Genomic DNA, 20929 nt, shown 5'->3' on the forward strand with positions numbered 1-20929 from the left:
AGTAGTATCACTATTGGCTGCCTCCTCTTAATTTAATTTCCTGTGTCCCCCGCGCTCCGCCGCCATGTCCAGTGTTTGGCGCCCTGTGATTGGGCGTATGGGGGTCATGTGCGGCATGGGGCTGGCCTATCCGCGATCACGGTTGCTCCTGAAATCCCGCCTCCGCACATGACCCCCATACGCCCAATCACAGTGCGCCGGGAAACAATGAACATGCTGGCCGGAGTGCGGGGGAGACGAGCACTGGACAATGTGAGCCGCCAGGGCAGCTGTCTTCTCCTCCTCCTCCTCCTATCCTCCAGACCGATGCAAGACAAGAAGGTGAGGAATGGATAAACACGGGGGGGGGGGGGAGAAGAGACAGGCGCCGTATATGTAGTGTCAGTATAGGAAGACTAGGCAGGACAGTATAGTGTACAGTGTAGTATAGTGGTCAGTATAGTGTAGTGGACAGTGTAGTGTAGTGGTCAGTATAGTGTAGTGGACAGTGTAGTATAGTGGACAGTGTAGTATAGTGGACATAGTAGTATTGTAGTCTGTATAGTGTAGTGGTCAGTGTAGTGTAGTGGTCAGTGTAGTGTAGTGGATAGTGTAGTGGACAGTGTAGTGTAGTGGTCAGTATAGTGTAGTGGACAGTGTAGTTGACAGTATAGTGTAGTGGACAGTGTAGTGTAGTGGACAGTGTAGTGTAGTGGTCAGTGTAGTGGTCAGTGTAGTATTGTGGTCAGTATAGTGTAGTGGACAGTGTAGTGTAGTGGACAGTGTAGTGTAGTGGACAGTGTAGTGGATAGTGTAGTGGACAGTGTAGTATAGTGGTCAGTATAGTATAGTGGTCAGTGTAGTGTAGTGGATAGTGTAGTGGACAGTGTAGTATTTTGGTCAGTATAGTGTAGTGGTCAGTGTAGTGTAGTGGTCAGTATAGTGTAGTGGATAGTGTAGTGGTCAGTGTAGTATTGTGGTCAGTATAGTGTAGTGGACAGTGTAGTGTAGTGGACAGTGTAGTGTAGTGTAGTGTAGTGGTCAGTGTAGTGTAGTGGATAGTGTAGTGGACAGTGTAGTATAGTGGTCAGTATAGTGTAGTGGTCAGTGTAGTGTAGTGGATAGTGTAGTGGACAGTGTAGTATTTTGGTCAGTATAGTGTAGTGGTCAGTGAAGTGTAGTGGACAGTGTAGTGTAGTGGACAGTGTAGTGTAGTGGACAGTGTAGTGTAGTGGTCAGTGTAGTATTGTGGTCAGTATAGTGTAGTGGACAGTGTAGTGGACAGTGTAGTGTAGTGGACAGTGTAGTGTAGTGGTCAGTGTAGTGGATAGTGTAGTGGACAGTGTAGTATAGTGGTCAGTATAGTGTAGTGGTCAGTGTAGTGTAGTGGATAGTGTAGTGGACAGTGTAGTATTTTGGTCAGTATAGTGTAGTGGTCAGTGTATTGTAGTGGTCAGTATAGTGTAGTGGACAGTGTAGTGGAGTGTATAGTATAGTGGTCAGTGTAGTATAGTGGAAAGTGTAGTGTAGTGGACAGTGTAATGGTCACTGTAGTGTAGTTCTCAGTGTAGTATAGTGGTCAGTATAGTATAGTGTAGTGGACAGTGTAGTTCTCAGTGTAGTGGTCAGTATAGTGTAGTGGACAGTATAGTGGTCAGTGTAGTATAGTGGTCAGTGTAGTGGACAGTATAGTGGTCAGTGTAGTGTAGTGGACAGTATAGTGGTCAGTGTAGTATAATGGTCAGTGTAGTGGACAGTATAGTGGTCAGTGTAGTGTAGTGGACAGTATAGTGGTCAGTGTAGTATAGTGGTCAGTGTAGTGGACAGTATAGTGGTCAGTGTAGTGTGTAATGGTCAGTAAAGGAATCAGGTTGGTCAGTATTGAAATCAAGTAGGTTAGTGTAGTGGTCAGTATAGGAATCAGGTAGGTCAGTACTATTGTATTTGAAGGGACTCGGGGAGTGATAAAAGTCCGCAGGTTGGGGGGGCGCAAATTACTTGCCTTGCCCCGGGTGCTGACAACCCACACTACGCCACTGGTTATACTCATTACTAATCAGCAGGAAACATCTCTCTATCTTTCTTTCTCTCTTCCTCACCCTGGTTTGTTTTCCTTCACTCCTCGTATTTTTCTCATGTCTACCTTTGTTTGTTTGTGCTCTTTTCTTATTTCAGTATACAACATGGGCATTATAAAGATATTTACATTTTTATACTTTCACTTCACCATCATAGTGATCACTTTTATATCTATGTATATGGTTAATGAGGCACACCAAGGAACATAATCTTTTTCTTCTCTTTATGATTTAAATTCCTTTTTCACATTCTCGCACTCTTTACACTCTCCTTATCACCTCCTTCTCTTTCCTGTTTGCATCCACGACTACTATATCATGGATTTCTCTACAGAACAGTGATACTACACTATTTATACTCCCAAGCTACTATCAAGTTTTATTTGATTTTAGATACATATATAATTTTATTACAGCTATCATGACATATGTGGCCATTTGGGCACTTCAGGATACACCACATTCTCATCCTCCTTCTTCGCCATGTCTGCCTTCTGTCAGGCCCCGGTTTGATTGCTGCGGGTTACGCCTCTTCAGCTCCTGGTTGGAGTACTTCCCGCTGCTGCCTTTGCAGATCCCTATGGACCAGATGACCATAATGTAAGTATGGGGTGCCTCTTTGAGGCCACGTGCTTCTCTTCTGACCATAATTATCATTGAATGTTATATCTTATCGATACCTACTATCTTTTAGATATCCTGCATATACACCAACTCCTGAGGAAGCGAGCAGAGCTCACAAAACGCGTCTAGTACAAAAGTTGTATATGTATACTATGTATCCTATTACTGTAACCAACATGTCATTGATCAAACCATGCCTTATGATGTTTTTATGCTCATTTATAATCATGTTTTTGGAACTTCAATAAATCCTTATACTATTTGTCATGACCTCTATGACCAACTCATTTAAAGTCCCATGGGCTAACTCGTTTTGTATAATACAATTCAATACAAGAACGATAGGGAGTTCTGTTCATCAGAGCTTACAATCTAAAAGAGAGGGTCAAGTGATATAAAAGATAATAACTGTGGGGGATGAGTCGATGAGGCAGGGTAGACTTCCTGGAAGAGATGACTTTTCTAGACTATCTAAAAGCAGACAGTAGGAAATAGCCATGTGGATTGGGGTAGGGAGTTCCAGAGGATGGGAGAAGCTCTAGGGAAGTCCTGGAGGCAAACATAGGAGGAGGTGACAAGGAGACTAGATAGCAGGAGGTCTTGGGAGGAGCAAAAACCTTTGTTAGTTTGAGGGAATTCCAGCTTGATCTATTAAACGCTATACAAAGCAGGTTTTTATATCAACAGGAACTGGAAAACACATGAAAAGGAGTCTAAAATTCTGACTGTGCAAAAAATAAATTATTCAATAACAATATTTTATACCGAAGAAATGTAAATTAGCATAAGGAACAATTCTGTTGTTCGCTCCGATATAAGTAAAACTAGACCCCCAAGTATTTTTCAAAACAGGTACCGTATATACTCGAGTATAAGTCGATCCGAGTATAAGTCGAGGCCTTAATTTATCACAAAAAATGGGAAAAACTTATTGACCTGAGTATAATGCCCCGTACACACGGTCGGACTTTGTTCGGACATTCCGACAACAAAATCCTAGGATTTTTTCCGACGGATGTTGGCTCCAACTTGTCTTGCATACACACGGTCACACAAAGTTGTCGGAAAATCCGATCGTTCTAAACGCGGTGACGTAAAACACGTACGTCGGGACTATAAACGGGGCAGTGGCCAATCGCTTTCATCTCTTTATTTATTCTGAGCAAGCAGTCATGTAGATAAAGTTCACCAGGGTTCCAAGTTAGGCAATTAGGTCCTGAAATGTTCTTCAGTCTGTGGAAAAGATGAAAAAACAGTAACTCCAATATCTGCAGAACAATACAGTACCTGAAAGCAAGAGCACAGGCAGTGCACAGACAGACAATGGAAAAATGGGTTGCCAAGGTTAAAATAAACATATTCTGGGCATTTTGGGAAAATAAAATGGACATTTTCAGAATTAAAGTTTTTCATAAGTGATCGCATACCCTCTGTTCTCAACTGCATGAGGAGCTCAGAGAGCTGTGGGAAGAGAAACAGCAGCACACTGAACATCCCAATGAATGGCTGCTCTGAGGAGAGCAGGCCTGAGTTCCCAACACAGCTAGAGAACTGACCACAATGTGTTCTCCTGCTTAGTGGTGCACTGTGTTGAAAAAATAAAAGTGCTAAAATCTTTAATGTGGTAGCATCCCATTCAAAATGAAAGAAACAAACATTCTAAACATTAATAAGCTTGCGGTAATGTAACACAACAGTTTGAATCATGGGTTAGTGTTAGGTTTACAGGGAACGTTAGTGCTAGGTTTACAGGGAGGGTTAGTGTTGGGATTACAGGGAGGGTTAGTGTTGGGATTACAGGGAAGGTTAGTGTTAGGGTTACAGGGAAGATTAGTGTTGAGATTACAGGGAAGGTTAGTGGCAGGGTTACAAGGAGGATTAATGTTAGGGTTACAGGGAGGGTTAGTGTTGGGATTACAGGGAAGGTTAGTGTTGGGATTACAGGGAAGGTTAGTGTCAGGGTTGCAGGGAGGATTAATGTTAGGGTTACAGGGAGAGTTATTGTAGGGGTTACAGAGGGGTTAGTGTTTCAGTTACAGGAAGGGTTAGTGTTGGCATTACAGGGAAGGCGTCAGGACCTGTGTTATCAGGGCTAGCCCAAGACATTGTGCTGCTTAGGTCCAAGAATAAAATGCTGTCCCCCCCCCACCCCCCAAAGAAATCACGCTCACCAAAAGGCCCCCACATTATTTTATATCATGATAATTAAAACTATTTAAAATTTAACAGGAAGTCAGATTTACATGCAACAACACCTTGTCTATATGCAAAATTATATGACATACCATTATGTTCAATTCCTAGGGGTGGGCTAATGCAGTATAGGGGCGGGCTAGGGTAGTATAGGGGCAAGATAGGAGAGTATAGGGGCAGGCTAGGGCAGTATATAGACAGGCTAGGGTAGTATATGGACAGGCTAAGTCAGTATAGGGGCAGGCTAGGGTAGTATATAGACAGGCTATTGTAGTATATAGACAGGCTAGGGCAGTATAGGGGTTGGCTAGGGTAGTATATGGGCAGACGTCATCATCACATCACATTGTCGCACAAAACTGCTGGAAAAAAATCTTGGTCGTCAATTTGCTTTGTAAATAGAAGAGAAGTTGAGGCGGCCGTGGTTCAATTTGCTGCCCCTCTCAAAGTGCTGCCTGGGTACAATGGACCCACTGGGACCCATGGTAGGGCCGGCCCTGTGTGTTATTGCTTGGGTCACCTGCTGGTGGCACTGTTGTTTTTAGCACCAAAGGGTGTAGTTCTGGTGGCCACCAGTGGGTGTCTCCCAGCAGAGTTACATACTGATAATCAAGCTGCACCTGATGTGGAACTGCTGGGAGTATATAAGCCAGTGCTGTGTCTTGTCGGCCTAGGCCTAGGGCAGCATTTTGCAGGGGGCAGCAAAAAAGCCGCCCCCCATGATAAAAAAACTCCTGACCCATCCTCCTGATTCCCGGCTCTCGTGGCCGCCTCGCGTGCAAATATAGCCCCCAGCACGGCAGCCTGCTTGCTGCTTGGCGCAAATAGCAGTATATCTGGAACGTACTTGGCCAGGGGGAGGGAGCGACTGACACCACCACAAAAGTGCCGGTGACTGGCTAGACCGGGTGCATGTAATTAAGTGGTGGAGGCGGAGCCTAATGCTCTGCCTACCCTCCTCCGCACGACATCCTTACAATGGATCTTCTCCCCGGGCTGGAGGGCGGAGTCTCTCTGTGACTAAAGGGGGAGGAGAGAGAGGAGGATGATGGAAACCCCCTCAGGTGGTGGCAAGGACAGCAGCAAGTACAGTTAATTTTGATTACAGTATTATAATTCCCATGTCCATATAGTCCTCAACCTGGATTAAATGCATATTTTCAGATGAAATTGCAATAAAGTGCTCTCCATATAGTAGGTAGGTGAGGTTGAAAAAAGACACAAGTCCATCAAGTCCAACCTATGTGTGTGATTATGTGTCAGTATTACATTATATATCCCTGTATGTTGCGGTCATTCAGGTTCTTATCTAATAGTTTCTTGAAGCTATCAATGCTCTCCGCTGAGACCACCGCCTGTGGAAGGGAATTCCACATCCTTGCCGCTCTTATGCCCCGTACACACGGTCGGACATTCCGACAACAAAATCCTAGGATTTTTTCCGACGGGTGTTGGCTCAAACTTGTCTTGCATACACATGGACACACAAAGTTGTCGGAAAATCCGATCATTCTGAACGCGATGACGTAAAACACATACGTCGGGACTATAAACGGGGCAGTAGCCAATAGCTTTCATCTCTTTATTTATTCTGAGCATGCGTGGCACTTTGTGCGTCGGATTTGTGTACACACGATCGGAAATTCCGACAACGGATTTTGTTGTCGGAAAATTTTATAGCCTGCTCTCAAACTTTGTGTGTCGGAAAATCAGATGGAAAATGTGTGATGGAGCCCACACACGGTCGGAGTTTCTGACAACAAGGTCCTATCACACATTTTCCATCGGAAAATCCAACCGTGTGTTCGGGGCATTACAGTAAAGAACCCTCTACGTAGTTTAGGGTTAAACCTCTTTTCTTCTAATTTTAATGAGTGGCCACGAGTCTTATTAAACTCTCTTCTGCGAAAAAGTTTTGTCCCTATTGTGGGGTCATCAGTACAGTATTTGTAAATTGAAATCATATCCCCTCTCAAGCGTCTCTTCTCCAGAGAGAATAAGTTCAGTGCTCGCAACCTTTCCTCATAACTAAGATCCTCCAGACCCTTTATTAGCTTTGTTGCCCTTCTTTGTACTCGCTCCATTTCCAGTACATCCCTCCTGAGGACTGGTGCCCAGAACTGGACCGCATACTCCAGGTGCGGCCGGACCAGAGCCTTGTAGAGTGGGAGAATTATCGTTTTATCTCTGGAGTTGATCCCCTTTTTAATGCATGCCAATATTCTGTTTGCTTTGTTAGCAGCAGCTTGGCATTGCATGCCATTGCTGAGCATATCATCTACTAGGACCCCCAGGTCCTTTTCCATCCTAGATTTCCCCAAAGATTCTCCCCCCAGTGTATAGATTGCATTCATATTTTTGCCACCCATATGCATTATTTTACATTTTTCTACATTGAACCTCATTTGCCATGTAGTCGCCCACCCCATTAATTTGTTCAGATCTTTTTGCAAGGTTTCCACATCCTGCGGAGAAGTTATTGCCCTGCTTAGCTTTGCATGCTACAAATTCATTATACAGTCCACAGTCAGTGAAAGTTCATGTACTGCAAACTTTGCAGTACATAAACTTTTACTGAATTTTGACTGCTTAATAAGTTTGCATTGATTCCAGCATGCATGGAGCACTTTGCAGTACAGAAACTTTCACTGAATGTGGCCTGTTTAATTGTTTGCATTGATTTCAAGTGCTCCATGCTGAAATCAATGCAAACTCATTAAACAGTCCACATTCAGTGAAAATTCATGTACTGTAAAGTGCTCCATGCTATAATCAAAACATAATTAATATACACTAGTAAGCTGTGATATTTTGAAACTGACGAGGCTGCACTGATTGCTACTGATGAGGCGGCACTCTTAAGCTGCACTGGCAGGCTGCACTGATGAGCACTGTTAGGCTGCACAGATGGGCACTGTTAGGCTGCACAGATGGGCACTGTTAGGCTGCACAGATGGGCACTGTTAGGCTGCACTGATGAGCACTGATAGGCTGCACTGATGAGCATTGATAGGCTGCACTGATGGGCACTAGTAGGCACTGGTAGGCTGCACTGATGGGCTCTGGTAGGCTGCACTGATGAGCACTGGTAGGCTGCACTGATGGGCACTGGTAGGCTGCACTGATGGGCACTGGTAGGCTGCACTGATGGGCACTGGTAGGCTGCGCTGATGCGCACTGGTAGGCTGCGCTGATGAGCACTGGTAGGCAGCGCTGATGAGCACTGGTAGGCTGCACTTATGGGCACTGGTAAGCTGCACTGATGAGCACTGGTAGGCTGCACTGATGGGCAGTGGTACGCTGCACTGATGGGCTTCACTGATGAGCATTGGTAGGCTGCACTGATGAGCACTGGTAGGCTGCACTGATAGGCACTGATAAATGCTGCACTAATGGGACTGTACTGATTGGCACTGATAGGCTGCACTGATGGGACTGTACTGATGGGCACTGATAAGGCTGCACTGTTGGGCACAGATGAGGCGGCACTCTTAATCTGCACTGATATGCTGCACTGATGACCGCTGATAGGCTGCACTGTTGGGCACAGATGAGGCTGCACTGATAGGGCTGCACTGATGGGCACTGATAGGCTGCACTGATGGCCCCTGATGAGGCTGCACTGATGGGCACTGATGAGGTGGCACTGATAGGCAGCACTGATGAGGCGGCACTGATAGGCAGCACTGATGAGACTGCACTGATATGCACTTTATGTTGATATTGTTAAAGTTGTTGTTAATATTTATTTTTGGAAATTAATTCTGCATAAAATATTTAACAGTGTAATTTCATGAGATAATTTATGATGGCGTGTTTAGAGGCGGGGCAGGGTAGGGTATGGAGTAAATGGTGCTTGATTGTGTATGCTAATGTACAGAGAGGAAGAGGTGGGGCTCTAAGACGAAAAGTTGGAGCCTAAAGAGGAAGGGGTGTGCTTTACAGATGATAGGGCGAGTCTTAAACAGGAAAGGGTGTGGCCTTGTCAGGAAGGGGTGGGTCCTATTTAAATTAGGGGGTGCGTGAGTTTAGACAGGCCTAGGGCAGCACAAAACCTAAATACACCACTGATATAAGCCCACCCTTCACTGAGGCTCAGGGCTTCAGTATTCCCCCTGCAAGCCTTGTCCCTGCCTGAGCCTGACTTGTTCCTGCCTTGTGTCCTGAACCCAGTATCCTGAATCCTGATCCAGAGACCTGTCCCCTGGTACCTGCTTCCTGCTTCTATTACTGACTGCTCCCAGTACCTGGCTTCCTGTTCCCCTTTTCTCTTGTCCCTGTCTTGTTTGCTTATGTGTGTTCCCTTCACTTGTATATAGCTAGTTAGATAGTTAGTTAGGTGTTATTTGGGGTTTGCTGTGTTCATTTATGTTTCATTTACTTGTTTATGGTTACTGGTGTTGGTTCTCATGTGTGTCATTATCTTTAATAAATATCATAGTTGCCAACATTGTAAAAAAAATTTTAGGGACACTTTTTTGGCTGTGACATTATAATTAGGGGGCGGGACATGCGTTTGTGGGTGTGACATAGAAAAAGAGAGATGCTGCAAAAAATGGGCGTGGTTTACGCAAATAGTGGGCGTGGCTTAAATGAGCGTGGCTCAAAGGAGGTGTGGTTAGAGTCAGATGAATGAGGAATGGAGCGGGAAAGGGATGGAGGGACAGCAGCCCCAGATCCTACACCACAATAGATGTGTATTCCAGAGTTTAACAATCAGCAGCTAAAGATACTCCAAACATGTGGTGTTAGCGCTTCAATCATCCGGCACCATGATTGTTATGGTGTCAGTATGATTGAAGCGCATTATTTCTATTATTACATTGTAATTATAGAATGAAATCATTCAACTCACCATAATGCAGAATCAGTGGGACCCCTGAGTGTGTCACCTGCCACGTCACCTGCCACCAGGTGCCCCCAGCAGAATCCGTCCTTGCATCAGGTGCCCCCAACAGAGTCTGTCCTTGCATCAGGTGCCCCCAACAGAGTCTGTCCTTACATCAGGTGCCCCCAACAGAGTCTGTTCTTACATCAGGTGCCCCCAACAGAGTCTGCCCTTACATCAGGTGCCCCCAACAGAGTCTGCCCTTACATCAGGTGCCCCCAACAGAGTCTGCCCTTACATCAGGTGCCCCCAACAGAGTCTGTCCTTACATCAGGTGCCCCCAACAGAGTCTGTCCTTACATCAGGTGCCCCCAACAGAGTCTGTCCTTACATCAGGTGCCCCCAACAGAGTCTGTCCTTACATCAGGTGCCCCCAACAGAGTCTGTCCTTACATCAGGTGCCCCCAACAGAGTCTGTCCTTACATCAGGTGCCCCCAACAGAGTCTGTCCTTACATCAGGTGCCCCCAACAGAGTCTGTCCTTACATCAGGTGCCCCCAACAGAGTCTGTCCTTACATCAGGTGCCCCCAGCAGAGTCCGTCTTTACATCAGGTACCCCTAGAAACAGAGGCCCTCCTTACAGATCTGTGTCCCTGGCAGCAGAGCCCCTCCTTACATCTGGTGTCCCCAGCAGCGGAGCCCTCCATTACATATAGTGTCCCTGGCAGCGGAACCCTCCTTACAGATCTGTGTCCCCCAGCAAAAATGCCCTCCTTACATCAGTGTCACCAGCAGCTGGCCGCCCTCCTTACAGAGCGATCTGTGCCCCCAAGCAACAGAGCCCACCTTACTTCAGTATCCCTGGCAGCAGTAGCTGAGCCCTCCTTACAGAGCGATCTGTGTCCCCCAGCAGTGCGACAGCTACAGTTCCCAGCTTTCTCGTGTGTTCAGTGGAGAGGGGGGCAGCCAATCCCTCCCCTCTCCACTGAACACAAGGGGAATGTTTTTTCCTAAAACATTTCCGATTTTCCCGGGACTAAGACAAAATCCTGGGAAATGAATCAGGACGAGCTCCGATCGGGACGAGGGTCCCAAAATCGGGATTGTCCCGGGGAAAAAAAAAATAAAAAATTGGGACTGTTGGCAAGTATGCAGTCATCCTGACACCATACCAACCATGGTGCCGTGATAATTGAAGTGCATTATTTCTATTACATTGCAATATAAAATAAAATAGTTCAACTCACCATAATGCAGAATCAGTGGGATCCCTGAGTCTCACTTGCCACCAGATGCCATCAGGTGGCATCGGATTGATATAGCTTGCATGGTGGAGAATGTGGTAATGTTAATTAGGAAATGTTGATAGGGCATTTTACAGAGGACTGTAGTATGTACAGCAGGTCTAAGATATAGGGCAGTGTACAGAGGCCTTTAGAATGTAGGGTAGTGCGTCTCCCATTGTAAAAATAGGACAGTGGAATAAATTCTGCAAAATAGGCATCACAAAAGATGTAGAGGAAAATCTACCTCCTTTCTTTTCATAGCCCATGGTGCTGTTTATCACACCATCCATGAGATGGTTTACCTCCTAATGGGGGTTTAGTAACAAACCGGATGGTACAAAATCTGGTGCAGCTCTGCTGAGAAACCAACCAGCTTCCGGGTGTTGTTGCCAAAGCTTAATCTATCCAAAAACTCAGTATTCTAGTAAGAACACCTTCCAAGAACTACACCAAGACAGAAGAACCAAACCCTGTATATTTGAAAAATATTTTATTTTGTCCATTTTAATTTTTAACAAACATTGTCAAAATGGTCATAAATGGAAAAAAAAATTTCAGATTACGGTAGTAACACCTCACAGGGCAATAAAGTGCAAAATGTATAAATAGTAACAAACTTTCACAAGGCAGATACAGTGCCAAAAAATCTACTTAAAGTGGAGTTCCACCCACTTTTACAACTCTTCAGCATCCCTCATTAAACTGTGCACTGTAAACGAATTGGATATTTTTTTATTTTTTTTCTCAGCACTTACTGTATATCTGCTGTATTCATTTTTCACTTCCTCCTCCCTGGCCGCGGCCCATCACATCATTTCCTGTTTGCAATGCCTTTTGGGAATGGGCGGCAACTTCCTCTGACACTGCCGTTGCTATGGAAATCTGACCTGAAACCTATTACACTGCTTGTGCTGCACTGAGCATGTGCGAGATCTGCAAGGATGAGATCCAGGAAGAAATACAGTCTGGCTTCAGATGCCCACACTTAAGATGGCCACAGCCTGCTGTAATTTTATAAAATAAAAAACAACTGCTATAAACTAATAAAACAGACCTTAGTTTTCAGACTAACTTTACTAGAATACATTAAGCTTGTGTATTATAGGGGTATTTTTATTTAAAAAGTATAATTTCGGCCGGAACACCACTTTAAATGAGAATAAACTGTATTTACCAGCTACAGAAAAAATAGCAGCCATCACAGACAGTAGTAGTGAAAATTGCTATAACATTTTCCCCAAGTGCTTTTATCTTCACACTGTTTGATACAAGCAGCCTGAATTAACATGTCTGAGTACAAAAAATAAAATAAATCAAATATAAATAAATCACTTCAGGCCCCTAAAAGTGCAAGATTTGCATTAAAGTTGAAGTCAATGTAAAATCTAAAATGCCTGCATCTATAGACACCAGGGAATCGAACACTAATGCCGCGTACACACGGTCGGACTTTACGGCAGACTTTGCCCGGCGGACTTTTCGACGTACTTTACGACGGACTTTCTGAATGAACAGACTTGCCTACACACAATCCACCAAAGTCCGTCAAATTCGTACGTGATGATGTACGACCGGACTAAAATAAGGAAGTTCATAGCCAGTAGCCAATAGCTGCCCTAGCGTGGCTTTTTGTCCGTCGAACTAGCATACAGACGAGCGGACTTTTCAACCGGACTCGAGTTCGACGGATAGATTTAAAACATGTTTCAAATCTAAGTCCGTCCAACTTTTGAGCAAACAAAGTCCGCTGGAGCCCACACACGATCGAATTGTCCGACGAAATCCCGCCGCCGGGCAAAGTCTGCCGTAAAGTCCGCTCGTGTGTACGCGGCATAACCTATCTATCTCTGTAAAGAAAAGATAAGTATACATACCTTTTTGTAAGCCGATCTGACCCGCTCTTCCCAGATCCCACGCTGAGCTGTCAGCTGTGGCTTCTCTGTGTAGACAGGTGTAGAGGAGACAGACAACAGAAGCCGCATAGTAACTCTTTGGGGGATGTCATGTGCCATTCATTTCACAGCAGCTTGTGTCTTCTGCAGAGCTTCTGCTGTGGAGATTGGGTCGCAGCAGGTCAGAACGGCTTCCAAAAAAGTTATGTTTATTCATATTTTCTTTACAGGGATAGAGAGAGGTTAGTGTTTGATCCCTGTTGTCTATAGATGTAGGGATTTTAGATTTTGCATGGTTCCACTTTAAACATAGTGCAATAGGAAATATTTTTGAAGCGCAACTGTACAAAATACAGTATTATTTCTGTATGAAGGTGCCTGGCTAAGAATGTAGATTGTAGAAACAATGGTTGCAGCTGTTCTCTATAGCTGCTGCCATACATTGGTGACCTGCTTAACAGTTATATCTGTGTGACTTAGGCTGGGTTCACACTGCTTGCAGATGCGGCTCGCAGCAGGGGTCTGGTGCTTCCCTGTTCACAGTGCCAAGGACAAATTGGGGGCTGAATTTGTGCCTGACGTCATCCCTGAAACTCAGCCAAAGATGCACAGGACTCCTGTCCAAGCCACTCTGTAGCCACCACGGAGATGTGTGAACCCGCTCCCACAATCTCCGATCATGCGAATCGGATTCAGGGAAATCTGCATCCAATTTGCACTAGTGTGAACCTAGCCTTAGCCTTATGGAATTCTTGCTGTTAAGCAGCCCAGTCCTTACAGATACAGCTATTGTGTACTATAGCAACACAGGGCATCAAGAACAGAGTAGCTAAAGACCCCTTTCACACTGTGCCGCCCCAGGCGTCAGCAGTAAAGCGTCGCTATTTTAACCCCCGCTAGCGGCCGAAAAGGGGTTAAATCCACCCACAAAACACTCCGGCATCGGCGTTTTGCTGGTGGTACAGCAGCGCCGCCCCATTGATTTCAATGGGGAGGAGCAGTGAGTTCACCGCTCCAAAGAAGCTGCTGGCAGGACTTTTTCTGATGCCCTGCCAGCTCACCGCTCCAGTGCTTTTTCAGGGCACTCTTATTCTATACTGCACTTAGAAAGTTCTTTGAATGTTTGGATATTGCATCTGTGTGGCATTCTACATGTAGCCATACAGGAGAGTGAAAAGAACAGTCACTTGGACCCCTTTCACACTGAGGCGCTCTGCAGGCGCTATAGTGTTAAAAATAGCGCCTGCAGAGCGCACTGAAAAAGCAGCTCAATTCACTTAAAATAGCCCCGCTTTACAGCTGACGCCTGGGGCGGCACAATGTGAAAGGGGTCTTTAGCTTCTTCTGAACTGCCTCTTGACATTCAGATATTATCTGAACAAGAAATCGGATTGCCTGAACAAGAAATCATATTTCTTGAACAGGAAATCATAGAGGAAGAGCTCATTGAGAGTACACCGGCTGAGGAAGATAACGCAAAGGTTCTCAGACTTTAGCACAATTAAAAGCAACCAAAAAAAAAATGCTGAATGGCTGACAGAATATGCCTTTAGAACTTGCTAAGTGCAGTATAGAATATCTAACAATTGCCCAAAAAATTTTACAGACTAAAGAACCTTAAGCTATCATAGTGGTTGACCACTACACATTGAGTGTTATAACATTTGATAAATGTTTTAATTTTAGGACAACAAAAAGTTTAAAAACAACAAACACTTTGGTCCACTAATGGTCAAACCTGAAAAACTACAACCCAATATCCTAAAAACTTGGTATGTTATGTGCACATAAAGCAGAATGCAATGATTTTCAAATCTCAACTATTTTTTATTCTCAATAGAAAATATCAAACTTTTCAGCTGAGAAAAATGTTCATCTTAGACCCCTTTCACACTGGGGCGCTTTGCAGGCACTATAACACTAAAAATAGTGCCTGCAAAGCACCCTGAAAGAGCGCCACAAGGGCTTTCACACTGGAGCGGTGTGCTGACAGGAAAAAAAAAATGGCTGGTTTGCTATTGCTTCCGATGGAAGTAGTGACACAGAATAAACTCTTCCCAATTCTTTTCACGCATCATGAATATTGTTACATCATTGCAGGTTATGTTCCCCTGTAACAAGGCAACTGCAGAAAATATTTTCAAAGCTATCAATAAATCGATTGAGAAAGGCCTTAATTGTGAAAAAAAAAAAGTGTAGCGTACAGCAATGACAGTTCAGGTGCCATAATAGGAAGGCATAATAGTATCATTAGCAGTGAAATTGCAACAACCTTTATTATTTGTCTGTGTCATCTTGCACATTCACTTTGTCAAGCTTGTAAGATTGGACATTTTAGCAAACAAAAAAGTGAAAGTGAGCTGCTGGAGATTGCTTCATTGGAGAAGTCAGTCTAAAGAGATAATAGAAGTCTTTTCATTGGTTTTCCTGCATATAAAATTGTTGCTGATGCATTGTCGGATACAGAAGATGGCTGGTTTGCTATTGCTACTGACGGAAGTAGCGACACCGGATTAACTCTTCTCAATTTTTGTCATGCATCATGAAAAAGAACTCCAGTAATAGTTACATGATTGCTGGATACATTCCCTTGTAACAAGGCAACTTCGAAAAATATATTCAATGCGATCAATAAAGTGATTAAGACCCGTGACAGTGCAGGTGTCATGATAGGAAGGCATAATAGTTTGCTTAGCAGAGTGAAATTGCAACAACCTTTAGCATTTGATATGGGTTGTCAGCATCATCTTGCACATTGACTTTCTGTTCAGGCTTGCAAGATTGGACATTTTGGCAAACAAGAGTGAAAGTGAGCTCCTGGAGATTGAATTCTCCAATGAAGTAATCTAAAGCGATAATTGAAGTATTTTCAGTGGTTTTACAGCCAGGGCACATGAGGCTGACCTGAGCCAGATCACCCAAAGCCTTCACAGATCATTGACTAAAACCGGCCATACATTATACAATTTTCTGTTTCTATTTCATTTAAATTTACCTTCAATTATGTAGTGCAAAGGCCTGGCTGTTTGCATACAAATTGAAAGTGTTTAGCTTTGACCTCATATTATATGGTTTTGGTAAATCTAAAGATGAATTGTATAAGAAAATTTTATAATGTATAACCAGTTTTAGTGCAAAATGACACAGGTAACCAAATACTAAAGGTTGTTGAGCTAAGAAAAATAGTCAATCTTGAAAAATGTTCCTCAATATCAAAAAGTGCAAATATTTTTATAAACAACATCTACTGTACATATCACAAGATTAAGAATCTGGATACACCTCAGTGTGCGAGGGACAAGGCCAAAACCCAGTTTTATAAGCCTAAGGTCTTTCTGCCATCCCACAGAGGCGGCTCTACAGAGGATTTGTGCTGGCATGAGGGTAGAAGGGGAAATAAATAGATGCATTCCAAGAGCACTGGAGAAGGATGAGGAATAAACCATAGTATAATTTGAGCAAATGGGGAGTAAGAAGAAGAGGGAAGGAGGGAGAAGGAGGGAAGGAGAGGGAGAGGGAGAGAAGGAGGGGGAGAGGGAAGGAAGGGGAGGGAGAAAAGGGGAAGGAAGGGGAGGGAGAAAAGGGGAGGGAGAAAAGAAGGGAGAAAAGAAGGGAGGGAGAAAAGAAGGGAGAAAAGAAGGGAGAAGGAAGGAAAGAAGGGAGAAGGAAGAAAAGAAGGGAGAAAGAAGGAAGGAAGGAAGAAAGAAGGAAGAAGAAAAGAAAAAAAGGAAGAAAGAAAGAAGAAGAAAAAGAAGAGACAAAAGAGAAAAGGAAAGACGGAGGACAGAAAGAAAGAGAAAAAAAAAGAAAGGAAGAAAGAGAGAAAAAAAAGAAAGAAAGAAGAAGACGAAAGAAAGAAGACGAAAGAAAGAAGACGAAAGAAAGAAAAAGGAAAGACAGGGAGGACAGAAAGAAAAGACAGAAAGAAAAGAAAGAAAAAAGACAGAAAGAAAGGACAGCGAAATAAAAGAAAAAAAGAAAGAAAGAGAAGAAGAAGAAGAGACGAAAGAGAGAAAGAAAGAAGAAGAGGAGACAAAAGAAAGAAAAAGAAAAGACAGGGAGGACAGAAAGAAAGAGAAAGGGAAGGAAAGACAGGGAGGACAGAAAGAAAAAACAGAAAGAAAAAAAAAAAGAGAAAGAAAGAAAGAACAGAAAGTAAGAGAAGAAGAAGAGATGAAAGAAAAAAAAAGGAAAGACAGGGAGGACAGAAAGAAAGGGGGGAGGAAAGAAAGACAGAAAGAAAGGACAGAAAGAAAGAAAGAAGCGGAGGGAAAAAGTAAGGGAGGGGAGGGTGGGGGGGGGGAGAGTAAGGGAGGGGAGAAAGAGTTAGGGAGCCCCTTACAGCAGAATACCAACTAAAGCAGGAGTAAGAAGGGAGGGAGTAGATGGATCGGTATGATTCATCTTACCTCTCCTGCACACATTTCCTCTTAGGCCGAACACTGTCAGGGAATGCGTGCAGAGCAGACACAGGAGAGGACAGGAGGAGGAGCAGAAGCGCTCTCTCCCTTTGGGGGGGGGTGAGGGGTGTGTCAGCACAGCAGCTTTACCTGGCTGTGATCCAGAGCGGTCAGTTAGCTCCTGTCCCATCCTGAATCAAAGCAGATTGTATAGCTTACAGACCGGACAGGACTTGGCACTATCGCTGCCATCAACGTTAAAAGAACCAAACCACTAACCACCCAAAATGAAGGCCCAACAAAGAGTAGTATAAAACACCCAATTCCTTAGCAAAAATAGCAGCATCATTGCCTGGTCTGAGAAACTTTATCCCTTCTCTGCTTCAATGTTGTATATGTGATACTTTTCGCCTTCTTTACAAGCTGCTCACTTGGCTTCCATTCATGACAAGAAACTGTGGAAAACAAATGAATTTTTGAAGATAAAATTGCAACCAACGTGTTTCGGATTCCATTAAAATCCGAGTACACACTGGTGGATGAACAAGCCTCCTTGGTGTCTTTACAAACAGAATTACTAAATCGGCTTGGCACTTTTCACACCATGTTGAACATAGTTTCACAGTAGGCATTGCTCTGTGGAATGAGCAGGATGCATTTTGAAAGCTTGCAGAGAAGGGGGTATTTTTTACATTCTGATGAAATCCAAGTCAGTGTATCAATATTCTGCCAGAAAGAATCGATTCTATCAACAGCTGTGTCTTCATCAATTCCGATTTCTGCGTTTTGAGCTATTTGGTACAATTCATATTCAAATTGCAATGTATCAATTTCTTCAGAAGAAATTATGCCTGGAAACTTCTCAAGCAGATCAGCTAGTTCTCCAAATCCAACAACTGATCTTTTTTTTTTGATGAAGATATCTGGCAACTTTTAGAACTTGGTTATCCAGAGGGAATTTCAGATGCATATATTTGAGTGCAGCACAATACAAAGATCTCACATCTGAAAAAAATGTGTTAATGTGAATTTGGCTCAGGTCATCCTCATCTGCTCGTAGAGCTTGTCTGGTAGAAAAAACAATGAAAAGGCTTCTATTATCTCTTTGGATTGATTCATTGGAGAAGTCGATCTCCAGCAGCTCACCTTCACTCTTGTTTGCCAAAATGTCCAATCTTACAAGTTTAACAAGAAAGTGCTTGTACAACTTTATATTTTCTTCATGCAAAACATGAATTTTCGGTTCCTTGGATTGCAGAAGTATGTTAAAGCTATCAACGCCATTTAACATGGATAAAATACAGGTAGATCATTGTGATTCTGTCTTCAAACTTTGCAACCAAACGTTTTTCTCTTTCATTTCCTTTCTTCCTACCTTGCCCGTTATCTTGAAAATATGTTAGAAAGTAGCCTTTTAATGCATTCCCAGTTTGAAAGAATTCTTTCCACACATTTCATTTGGCTAAGCCAACGGGTTGAGCTGTGCTTTAGAACTTAACTGACGTCAGTACCACAGAAGACCATACAGTCTCGCAAATCCTGTTTTCAGCCACAAGCTTTCTCAAAGTAATAAGTGTCGATTACAAGTTCTTCCACATTCACTGACAAAACCTTGACAGATCGTTGACTTAGTAAATGTGCAAGATGACATGGACAACCCACATCAAATATTAAAGGTTGTTGTGATTTTACTCTGTCAAGCACGCTGTTATGCCTTCCTATCATGACACTTGCATTGTCACTGCTGTACGCTACACATTTTTTCCAATTAAGGCCTTTCTCATTAACCACTTCATTGATGACGTTGAATATGTTTCCACCTGTTGCCTTGTTACAGGGAAACATATCCAGCAATGATGTAACAACATTCATGGAGTTCTTTTCATGATGTGCGACAAAAATTGGGAGCATTTTATCCTCTGTCACTACTTCCGTCAGTAGCAATAGCAAAGCAGCCATCTTCTGTATTCGACAATGCATCAACAATTTTATTTGCTTCTGGTGCTAAAACACCATTACACAGATGTGTGGTCTTGGTTTTGACCGCATGCAAATCTAGCCGTGACCTCTCCTGGGAACATTTTTTTGAAGAGCTTAGTTCCATGGTCACTTGTTAGAAAGGAAATGTGCTCAATTAAGAAGGCAGTCCACAGCAATTCAGCTCGTTTGACTTGATCATCTAGTGTGGCGTTTCCTGATGTACTGGCCCATGTGGTTATTCTTCCATTAACCGTCAATGAGTCCTCTAGTGCAGCCTTTTCTGTATGGATCCGAGACTTGCTATGGATTTTGATGTCATGTGCTCCACCATGGCCAATATTAATATCCTTGCAACAAAGAGTACAAAAGGCATACTCCACGCCAAGATAACTCTTTCTTATAAAGGCATATTTTGTCAGCCATTCAGCATTAAAGCTGCATGACCTTTTTTTTTTTGGTTGCTTTTAATTGTGCTAAAGTCTGAGAACCTTTGCGTTATCTTCCTCAGCTGGTGCACTCTCAATGAGCTCCTCCTCTATGATTTCCTGTTCAAGCAATATGATTTCTTGTTCAGGCAATCCGATTTCTTATTCAGACAATATCTGAATGTCAAGAGACAGTTCAGAAGAAGCTAAAGACCCCTTTCACACTGTGCAGCCCCAGGCATCAGATGTAAAGTGGTGCTATTTTAAGTGAATTGAGCTGCTTTTTCAGGGCGCTCTGCAGGCGCTATTTTTAACACTATAGCGCCTGCAAAGTGCCTCAATGTGAAAGGGGTCCAAGTGACTGTTCTTTTCACTCTCCTGTATGGCTACATGTAGAATGCCACACAGATGCAATATCCAAACATTCAAAGAACTTGCTGAGTGCAGTATAGAATATCTAACAATTTCCCTAAAAATTTTACAGACTAAAGAACCTTAAGCTATCATAGTGGTTGACCACTACACATTGAGTGTTATAACGTTTGATAAATGTTTTAATTTTAGGACAACAAAAAGTTTAAAAACAACACTTTGGTCCACTAATGGTCAAACATGAAAAACTACAACCCAATATCCTGAAAACTTGGTATGTTTTGTGCACATAAAGCAGAATGCAATGATTTCCAAATCTCAACCATTTTTTATTCTCAATAGAAAATATCAAACTTTTCAGCTGACAAAAATCTTAGACCCCTTTCACACTGGGGCGCTTTGCAGGCACTATAACACTAAAAATAGCGCCTGCAAAGCGCCCTGAAAGAGCGCCTGTCTCTCCAATGTGAAAGCCCTGAGGGCTTTCACACTGGAGCGGTGTGCTGACAGGATGCAAAAAAAAATAAATAAATAAAAATGGCTGGTTTGCTATTGCTTCCGACGGAAGTAGCGACACAGAATAAACTCTTCCCAATTCTTTTCACGCATCATGAATATTGTTACATCATTGCAGGTTATGTTCCCCCTTAACAAGGCAACTGCCAAAAATATATTCAACGCTATCAATAAATCGATTGAGAAAGGCCTTAATTGGGAAAAAAAAAAAAAAGTGTAGCGGACAGTAATGACAGTTCAGGTGCCATAATAGGAAGGCATAATAGTATCATTAGCAGTGAAATTGCAACAACCTTTAGTATTTGTCTGTGTCATCTTGCACATTCACTTTGTCAAGCTTGTAAGATTGGACATT

The 20929-nt window shown here is 43.3% G+C and overlaps 1 long non-coding RNA gene across 1 annotated transcript; it reads right to left on the minus strand.

Annotated features, from left to right (window-relative positions):
* Positions 1-1707: 1707 nt before the first annotated feature.
* Positions 1708-17334, minus strand: LOC141141357 (uncharacterized). Its single transcript, XR_012244051.1, has 3 exons — positions 17291-17334; positions 3618-3914; positions 1708-2635 (listed from the first exon to the last, which is right to left on the minus strand). It is a non-coding gene; the product is annotated as an uncharacterized lncRNA (long non-coding RNA).
* Positions 17335-20929: the final 3595 nt, after the last annotated feature.

Source organism: Aquarana catesbeiana, linkage group LG04 (assembly GCF_042186555.1).
Source record: "Aquarana catesbeiana isolate 2022-GZ linkage group LG04, ASM4218655v1, whole genome shotgun sequence".
NCBI classification, from domain to species: domain Eukaryota; kingdom Metazoa; phylum Chordata; class Amphibia; order Anura; family Ranidae; genus Aquarana; species Aquarana catesbeiana.